Genomic DNA, 9,925 nt, shown 5'->3' with positions numbered 1-9,925 from the left:
CAGTTTAAAGCGACTTTAGTGGGTCTCAACCTTTTTTCTTTCTTTTCTTTTTTCTTTTGACTGTTGAGTCTTGAGTCTTTCTTTTATTGAATGACTGTAGAGTTTTTCTTTTATTTAAGCTTAGTTTCCTGGAGTTTTGGTCCCGAATGGGGGGAAAAAAGCAAATGAAAAAAAAAAAAAAAACGTTGGCCGTAGGATGTAACAAATGTGGAACATGGCAGGCCAGTGAGGGCTCCAGGTTTTGGAGGTTCTGGGCCGAGACGGTAGACTGTCCGAACTTCTTGAGCAGGCAAAGCCTCAGGTGAACTAGTGTTAACATGCAAGGATTATGGGAGACGAGGAATCCCAGGCACTGGTTCCCGCAAATTGCCCTCATGCTCGCTCTGTCTGCTTTGCAGAAACTGGGCTCATGTGCCCCGGATGCCGGATGACAGGTAATACCAGAAGAGGCTGGCCAATGAGCGCTTAGCACGGGCATCGGGGGAATAGAGGGGAATTCAGAGCTGACCAGATACTAACTTCACTCCCACCGCTACTGCCCCCTACTCCAAGACTGTGCCACCCCACAGTCCTGACAATCAATCTTCTGTCTTTTCCTAGCTCTGGCTAGAAAATACTTTTTGCGAGGAGCAGAGAAAAAAGAGAGGGGTCCACATCTCTCGGTGTGCTCCACTCCTTTAGGTAGGTCGACTCATAGCATCCGTGAAGCTGAAATGGTGAGGAAGTTCTCGAAGCTGAGCTGAATGTTGCCCTGCACAACCGTATCCTTCTCCCGGAAGGCCTCAGTCAACACCTGCAGCTGGGTACACATCTTTATGAAGGAGTTGAGCTGCATGGCAGGAAGGGCAGGTTGCGAGCAGTGGTGGGAAACCAGGTGAACTGAGGGTTCAGGGCGTGGTCTATCTGGGACAGAGCTTGCTGCAGCTCTGAAGAGCTAATGGATCCAGAGTGGTTCCGGTCACACTGCTGGAGGAGGCTGGCTTTTCCCCTGCTGAGGGAATTTCCATAGGGCTGAGAGGCCGACGACATCAATGCAGCTGGACTTGGTCTTGTCAAACATGTTTATCATAATGAGGCTCGTCTCATCATTGAACAAGGAGCAGCTGGAGTCGACTAGGGCCTGCTTCAGCTCTTTGAGGGAGATGAAGCCACTGTGATCGGCATCCACTGAGTGGAACCAGGAGTAGGCCCCAGGGTCCACATTCAGGGGAACACCATCCTGTCCTATGGTGTTCTGGGCACCATAGGAACTTGGAGGTGGCTGACCGTAGGGGCCCGCTGGAAGTTCACCACCATATAGTCGGCTTGGAGTTCCAGACCGGATTCCTCCAGCACTGGGGTATCCATAGGGTCCTCAGAGGCAGGACCTCCATAACCACCGCCAGCGGGGGGTGAGGGGGAAGTCCACTGGCATTTTGACCCCCACCATGGGAAGGTCCAGGGTAGTAGCCACCTGGGGGTGCTCCAGGTGCCTGTTCTGCAGCTCCTGGGCAACTCTGCCGGTACCGATAGCAGGCCATGGTGATTATGACGTCATACAGTTGGCAGTCTCAGCTTTTTCTACGTCTCATATTTCTTACCTTTGTGGAAACAGCTTCACCATACAGCATAATAATAACGAACACTTATTGAGCCCTTGCCGTATGGGGCTAACTAATCTTTTTTCTACATGGATCATCTCATTTAAGCTTTTCCACACGTCTGTGAAGTAGACAGTATTATCCTTACTTTCTAGACAAGACAACAAAGACCTGGACTAGATAAGAAATTCAGGTAGTTGACGTTTATGTCTAGATCTCCTAACTCCAGAGCTGTGTGCAAGTGTTCACGTGAAAAGTAATATCTTGCTTCATTCCTTCCCTGCACTGCAATGTTAGAGTCCTTCCGCTTTGCGTCAGCTGGACACCTGTGGTAGACTGCTGCCTCCGCATCTCCTGTAGCTCAGACTTGGTAGCTTAGAAACAACGTGCATCCTTTCCTTTTGTCCTGGAGGCTAGAAGTCTCAAATAGAGCTCACTGGGCTGCAGTCAGGGTATTGCCAGAGTCAGAGGTGGACATCTTCAGTGAGACCTCACTCTGACACAGTCCCTTTTTCTGAAGGATGTTAGTAGCCTATTAATTATCTTAGGGACTTCCTTAGGTCTTCCTACCTGTGACCTACATGTAACAATTGCGATTGGCTATTCCATACTGTCACTTTAAAATATCACAACTTGTAACTTCCTAATTATAGCATGTCCGAATTTGCACTGCTCTGACAAATTATCGTATATTTTCATTTTCCTTTTTTCTTCTTGCCCCTCTCAGTATTGATGTTTCTCAGGAACTTTTCAGAACCTTTATTCTCTCCTTTTTACTACATGGGTCCCTGTTGCACCTAATTTTATAACAGAATCTATAATTAGTGTCCAGGTTTAAATCTGGTTTCGCTCTTGAATTCTAGCACAGCATTTTAAACGTGCCTGGTAAACTTCCCTGATAATTTTGATGCCTCCTTCATAGGAGCATTTAATGCTGAGATGATGGTCCATTTTCCTTTGTCTGGGTTTAATTTTTTTCCCCCGTTGTCTTCGCAGCAGCTTGCTGCATGGACTCAGTGTCCTCACATACTCTTTTCTCATTTATTCTTTAAGATGGATGCAGTCTACTCGTATAATATGACTTCTAAGTCCTGCTATTTGCTCCATTCCCATTGCAGTTTCTAAGTCTATCTCATTAGCATGCCAATCTATTTTGTTCAATGCTGTCTTTTAGTTCAACTGCACTTATTTATAGAACTGCCCACTTTTCCAGCCCTGTCGTCATCTCCTTTCAAGACTGCCTTTTCGACGTGCATATATCAACTTTTACTTCTGGCCAATGGGCTCAGTTTCTTGTTCATCAATCCCTTTCTTCTCTGCCCTCCCTACTCATAATTGCCCCCTGCCTGGAAGTCTTCTCTCATCCATTAAACATTCATCTGAACTCAGTTCATTCTTTCAAATTCAATTTGGTCCTTTATATCTACCTGGGAGCCTTCAAGTAATCACTCCCGTTTTGAATTATCAGATACTTTCCATCTTTTATTCAGTGTAATACCTTTTATTCATTTATATACTTGTTTTGACATGTCACTGAAGACTATTTAGTTCATCATTTCAATGTATTTAATAAATGCTCTTGCAGGCATGGATCTGAAAAATTGGATAAGAGAAAAGAAGTTTAGTTTGAGGATGAAGAAAGGAAAATAATCTCGGGCTTCAGTGGCTGCTTTACAAGGCACGTTACAGGTTACAAATATATATATATATATATATATATATATATATATATATATATAGTGATATGAGAATTATTTTAATATTTGAATATTAACAAAGGGCATGTCCTTGGCTGCCCATTTCATACATGCATTGTGGTGAATGTCAGTATGTAGCTTTGCAGTCAACTTCTTGATTGAATCCTAGCTAAACCAAGCAGTAGTTGGTATGTTATTCAGCCTACTTGTTCTTTATAGAAGAGATGAGAACTAATAACAGCCACTTCATAAGATGATTAGTAGACTAATAATAAACTAATGATAGACGCATAGTATCTAGTATATAAATCTAGAATCTAATCAGTTATTTGCAATCAGTATAATTTCTTTAAAATATGTTATACTACTACAACTTTTTAGTAGTATATCATCATCATCATCATCATCATCATCATCATCATAATTACTGATTTTAGCTCATTTCCTTCTGTGGCATCCAGCTTATAAAGAAGGGAGCACGGTGCAAATCAACTATCGGGGAAAATTGTATTGCATGTTAATTGAGTTCACAATTATTCCTAGTGATTATATAGCTTCTGCCTGTGAATATTTAGTTTACTAAATTCTCACAAATTTATAAAGTTACAAAATATAAGGCATTTTATGTTGCTCATGCTTTGAAAAGTCTATTGTTTTCTTTTGTGTCTGTAATTTGTTAGTGTCTTTAAAACTGTTCCCTGGTTTTAATTTTTTAGTCTGAATTTTATGTCAACTAGACTACATGGACCACATAAAGTTGGATTCTGTTGAGTAAGTAGAAAAATATTTGTTAGTATTCTAAACATCTGAGCAATTCTCTATAAATATCCAACCATTTCCCCAAATCTATTTTGAAATTGAAGTTTCACATTCATGATATTAATTGAGAATTTTATCTTACCTATGCCAAAGCTGCTTGAACTAGCTTGGATTGAAATCAAAGTAATAAAACCTTTACAGTATTGGGTTTAGGCAGTGAGCAATGGAACCTGGTTGTCACATCAAATATATGTAAGCAGTTTTAAAATTAGTAAACACTTGTATGGATTTTATTACTTAAAGTCAGATGTATTCTCTCTAAATATGCTTTGCCTAAAAGATGCATCAAGGACTTCTGGGAACACAGGAGGTGACTTGCTGATTTTCCAAAGTATCTCACAGAATCAACCATACAGAAGAGAACTTTATTTTGTCTCCCAGTTAAGGAGACACAGAGCTTAGTAGCAGCTGCCCATGGTCTATTCGCCTCTTGGTGGATCAGGAGGCATTGATGGGACCAGAAACTCAGCCTGCCTGTAACCTTCTACATCTGCCTCAACTTTCCAAAACAGTGCCACCAGTCCTTTACCCATGAGCCTGTGAGGGGCATTTCCCACTTAAGAGATAGTAAGTATTTGATTGTATGTAAATCTCTGAGGATAATGACATATTTCCTTATATGTTGTTCATGTTGTGTGTCCTACTAAGGATATGAATGTATCATTTTGTTTTTATTCATTTTAATCAGAATTTGGCTAGGCTAAAAAAAAATCAAGTACACAGATGTTTTCCAGTTTTTCATGCCACAGAATGCGTAAAAGTTCTCACTATACTTTTAATTATAGAGTCATCACTAGTATAATTGTTGGTAGGTAGAAATAAATACTATTTATGTATTTTTTTACACTTCACTGGGAAAATTTATTGATGTTACGGAAAAGTTGTATTTTCTGAGTATATGCTTTGGATATAAGTGTACTTCAGACTGAACACAACGGCATGGTGAAGTGGATCACAGAGTCAAACACTACAACACATTTCCACACGTGATAGGAGCTGCCCCACTCCGTGAAGGCATTAGTCTTATGTGATGAAAACACGCAGCTGAATACCTAACACTGGCTATCAGGCTTCATCAAACTTCACACTCACCTCGGCATCTTTGCAAAAACAAAGCTTGAGCCTGGTAGCATCACGGCCTCGGAGCAAAGTTTCAGCACCGTGGTTTTTAAGAATCTTGAGATAACTGCAGTGATCAACTAGGTTTGGATGCCTGGGCTTTTTCTACCATGTTCACATATCACACATATATGATATCATAGATGTTCACATACATGAAACACATATATACATACATGTAAATTTGTATACACTCAGAGGTGATGAGACAGCATTTAAAGTTTGCATTTGAGAATCCTACTCTGATAATAATGACCTTTATTGTCATAAAAGCTAAGTCAGTGAGGCGTGCTGCTCACTCTTCCTAGCTGCCTTAAAGCATGCCCTTGCTTAAACTTCACAGTACTAAGAGGTGTATTTGTTCTTCCCATTTCAATGAAAATAAAAGGGAGCAAAGCGATGGCACATTCCTCGCTCAGTGTCATACTACTGTGAGGTCCTAGAGTCAAAATCCCTAAGTGGCCTCATGAATGCGTTCCTTCATGGTGTTCACAGCTTACTAATTAGTGGTAATAAGTAGGGAGAAAAATATCAGATAATGCTTAAGACTGCTGCAGGAGTAAAGGTAAGGGATTCAGAGAGATCTGTAACTGTGCACTAGCTCATATAAGAGAGCTAATTTAGTAAAGCACGCACTCTATGCGTTACTATATTTTTGAAATGCAAATAAATGCAACTCAGTTTAGAAAATAAAATCTGACTGACAGGCAGACATCTCAGGGACGATTTGGATGTTTCTGATAAACTAATAGCCTTCTCCCTTTAGGAAACACAGGTTGGTACATCAAATTTGTTTGCTACAATAAGTAAGGTTCTTTGGATTCAGGAAAAAAAAAGTTTATATGGCTTGGATAATGCTCTTCAGCGCCTGTAGATGGCAGCAGCTTCCTGTCATTGGCCTTTGGTCTTGGTGAGAAGCACTTTTGCTTGGCAATGTACTGGAAGTGGCACAGAGGAAGGTAATCTGTAGTCACCGCGTGCTCAGATACCAAGTAGAGGCGTGCTTTCCATTGGATTCCCAAAAGCAATTTTCTGTTATTAGTTTTGAAAGGCTGTCCCGTGCCCTATATTTGAATAAGGATTGAATCAGATTTGTCTGGATCTACAAAAAGAAGTTCAATCAAATTCAGGGCATTCTCAACAAAAGTAGTTTTTGTAAGCCTTCTCTTACCACTCTGTGACATTGCAAAGGCAGATGTAGCCGCCCCGCCCCCTTCAAAAATAAAATGACCTGCACGGTTTATATGGAATTCCACAAGCAGTGGCCCAGTACATTTACAAACAGTTCCAGTAAATTTGCTTCACGGATCCCGCACCCGCTGATTGCCTCCCGCTCTCAGCCTTTTCTGCCTAATATACCATGTAATACGGTTCAAATCGAGAGTTTTATTTGTCAAATCATTCACCGGAGCGGCCGGTGAAATCTTTTTCTGTGTGTAAGAGAAATCAAAGCGACTGGTGGTTCTGGCTGCATGGCTTTTGAAAGCTTTATTAGTGTTATCAAAGGGGGTGCGAATAGGAAGCCACCTGTGTTCTTAATGTCCTTTAAATTCCTTTACTTAAGGTTTAAGTTCCTTATTTTATGTTAAATTACACAGGAGTATTTGGGAGGCTGTAATTGAGAGAATGCCTTGTGAAGCATATATGAATCCTGGATTGAATAATTGGTATTGAGAGGAAGAGAAGTTTCAATTAGTTATTGCGATACAATCAGACTGCTCTCTCTCCGGGTTAAAACACCACGAAGTTTCCCAGCCAGGTTTGAGTTTAAGGAAACAGAGAGAAGCATTTTGTATATCTGACACTTTATGGAACTTATCCAAATACTACTCAAAGAAGCTTTGCCTACGCTATGTTATGCAAGCTGGATTTGTTAAAAAAAAAAAAAAAGTCGTTTAAAAACCTTTGTTAGTGGGCAAGAATCCACATAAAATTTGTGAATTAGTACACCTTGTTCAAAAGTTGACAAAACAAACTGTTTCGCTACATCAACAGGCAGCAGACGTTTCTTCTGTTCTAAGAGATCAGAGCTGGGGAAGCACCTCAGTGTATCAGCCGTGCATCACTGTGTGTTCTGGGCACCCATGGGGCTGTCAAAATTACAGGGCAAAGCCCCAGAGCCTCTGTTGCCTCGTCGTTTTAGGACCAGTTATACGAATAAAGTAGCTCCCTGGAGCAAGAGCCCTGGGCTCATATCCTCTCATTTGGTCTTATGAATATGAATGCCCATTTTGCTTGGTCAACCTTTTTTTTTTTTTTTTTTTTTTGGTTTTTCGAGACAGGGTCTCTCTGTGTTAGCCTTGGCTGTCCTGGACTTGCTTTGTAGACCAAGCTGGCCTCGAATTCACAGCGATCCACGTGCCTCTGCCTCTCGAGTGCTGGGATTAAAGGCGTGCGCCACCAGGCCCGGCTTTGGTCAATTTTTGAACAAGATTCCTAACTTCAGTCCTCAGGCACGAACGGTGGGTGCTTAAATCACTGAGTCATTTCCCCAGCCTTAAACTAAAGTTTCTGCAGGCTGAAACCCACAAGACATCATTGTCAATGGTAACTAGTTACCAGAAACTTGTAACTCATTGTATGGAATTCTTTCAATACATACTCCAGTGCCTACTTTTACAACATGCTCATTAATGAAGGATGTAGGATTTTTATTTATTTATTTATTTATTTATTTATTTATTTATTTATTTATTTATTTTTCGAGACAGCGTTTCTCTATGTTAAAGCCCTAGCTGTCCTGGACTCGCTTCGTAGACCAGGCTGGCCTCAAACTAACAGCGATCCATCTGCCTCTGCCTCCCAAGTGCTGGGATTAAAGGCATATGCCACCATGCCCAGCTAAAGATGTAGTTTTTATGCCCAATGAATTTAGGTTCTTTCAAGGGGGCTGAACTTATGCAACGTCTAACAACTACATTTAAAATAATTTTTAAAACATGAAACCAATTCACTAGGATAATTATAATATTTATATTGAATGAGAGATATGAAAGTTATGAGATATTGAATAGAGTCTCATGATCTGGGATTTTGAAGAATAATTCTTTAAAATTTATTTTATTGAAATTAAAATAAAAAATTGATACACACATAATGATGAAAGCTCTGCTTTTATACACCATAACCATAGAATGGTTAAATAGCAAAATAGAAAGGAACTAGAAAACTTGGCATGTTCTATGAGCACAAATATGGACTTAGCCACGCTATAAGCTTTTAAATGACTCACAAATGTAAGGTGGACACATCCATTTAGATAGAAAAAAATCTATTTGTCTTTTAGAAATTCACATACCTCCTGCTACTTAAAAAACCTAAAATTTTACTTTATTGATGAACTACAGAATAGAACCATGAGACCATATTGTTTTTCCAGAAAAGCATGGTGAATATGAGTGCACAAAAAGAGATAGAAACAAAAGATGTGTTTATATTCACATTTGTGAAAATGTTTCAACTGTGACAGAAGATGTCCTTAGAATATTCATATACAGGACTATTTTACACAAGAGGCCTGGGAATCTGCAGATTTAGTCTTCATGGGGTCCCTATCACCTACATATACTGGAGGACAATTTTTTTTTAAAGAAAGTCATTTACCGAATATTTTTAAAAGCTAGAAGAAAGTGTTTGGAATAAAACAAGTACTTAATTGGGGGCGGTAGATATGTTTCACTTAATTTGGACATTGTAGGCCATTTATATATGTGTTTTATGTTTCCTTTTCAGTTAAAGATGTTTAACACAAAATTAAAACCATAAAACTTCTAGAAATACACATTAACAAAGAAAAGTTATTTAACTTTATTTTGTGTGCAGTTCCTAGAGATTTCTCCAAAACAATATTTAAAAAAATCCTTTGCTAACACACACACACACACACACACACACACACACACACACACACACACACACAGAAGAAATACAGATGTTGGTTTAATATAGACAAATTTGAAGATGTTTGTGCATAGTGATGATGAGCTTTGCTTTTGCTCATATTCATGCTATATTGTCTGCTATATTAAAACATGGCGTTACTGATGGTGCTGAATGAAGCAGACCTTTTTGTTTCAATGAACAAAATAATCATGAAAAGATTTACTGGATCTTTGAACTCATAAAACATTATTATTAGTATTATGCAAAGGAGAGTGGCCATCTGTTCTTTGTCTTCACTGAAGCCAGAACATTAGGAAACAAACTACATCATGAGGTATTTAGGTTAGAATAATTGAGGAATTTTCTGACAGAACTGCTAAACACTGAAATGAATCAGAAAGAGAGGTTGTGAAATCTTTTTAGGTTCTTTTTACTCCCTTACTAAATGGTGTGATTTGCGTTTGGTGTCTGCTAGTTTTTCCAGGAAGCTTGGTAGGCTTCTCAAGGTGCAAGTGTTTCTACCTGTGATTTCATGAAGATGTGCTTTCAAGTACTAATGCCAGAGGGAGGCATGAAAAGCTAATGATCAAATAGCCACCAAGATTTATTTATTAACCTTTATTGTGCTGTACTCTATATGCAAAAGGATTTGCAAGCATTCTCTCATTTGAGTAAAGCCACGAGTCAGGCAATACGGCCTATACATAAGCAGTGTATTCTGGGGACAGATGGTGATGCCACACTGCAAACTGCCCATTGCTGGCAGCAAATTTGCACATTTCTTAAACTTCCTGAGAGGGAAGAAGAGTCACCTCTTTGGTTATTCTC

The 9,925-nt window shown here is 39.6% G+C and overlaps 1 pseudogene across 1 annotated transcript; it reads right to left on the bottom strand.

The window, feature by feature from the left end:
- Window positions 1–260: 260 nt before the first annotated feature.
- LOC311594034 (peflin-like) lies at window positions 261–1,524 on the bottom strand (annotated as a pseudogene). Its single transcript has one exon. The product of its transcript is annotated as a peflin-like (transcript).
- Between the last annotated feature and the right edge of the window lie 8,401 nt (window positions 1,525–9,925).

Source organism: Acomys minous (assembly GCF_964271855.1).
Source record: "Acomys minous genome assembly, chromosome: 3".
Classification (NCBI taxonomy): Eukaryota; Metazoa; Chordata; class Mammalia; order Rodentia; family Muridae; genus Acomys; species Acomys minous.
Note: the sequence above shows the minus strand (reverse complement) of the source record. Positions and strands in the feature narration are given on the sequence as shown.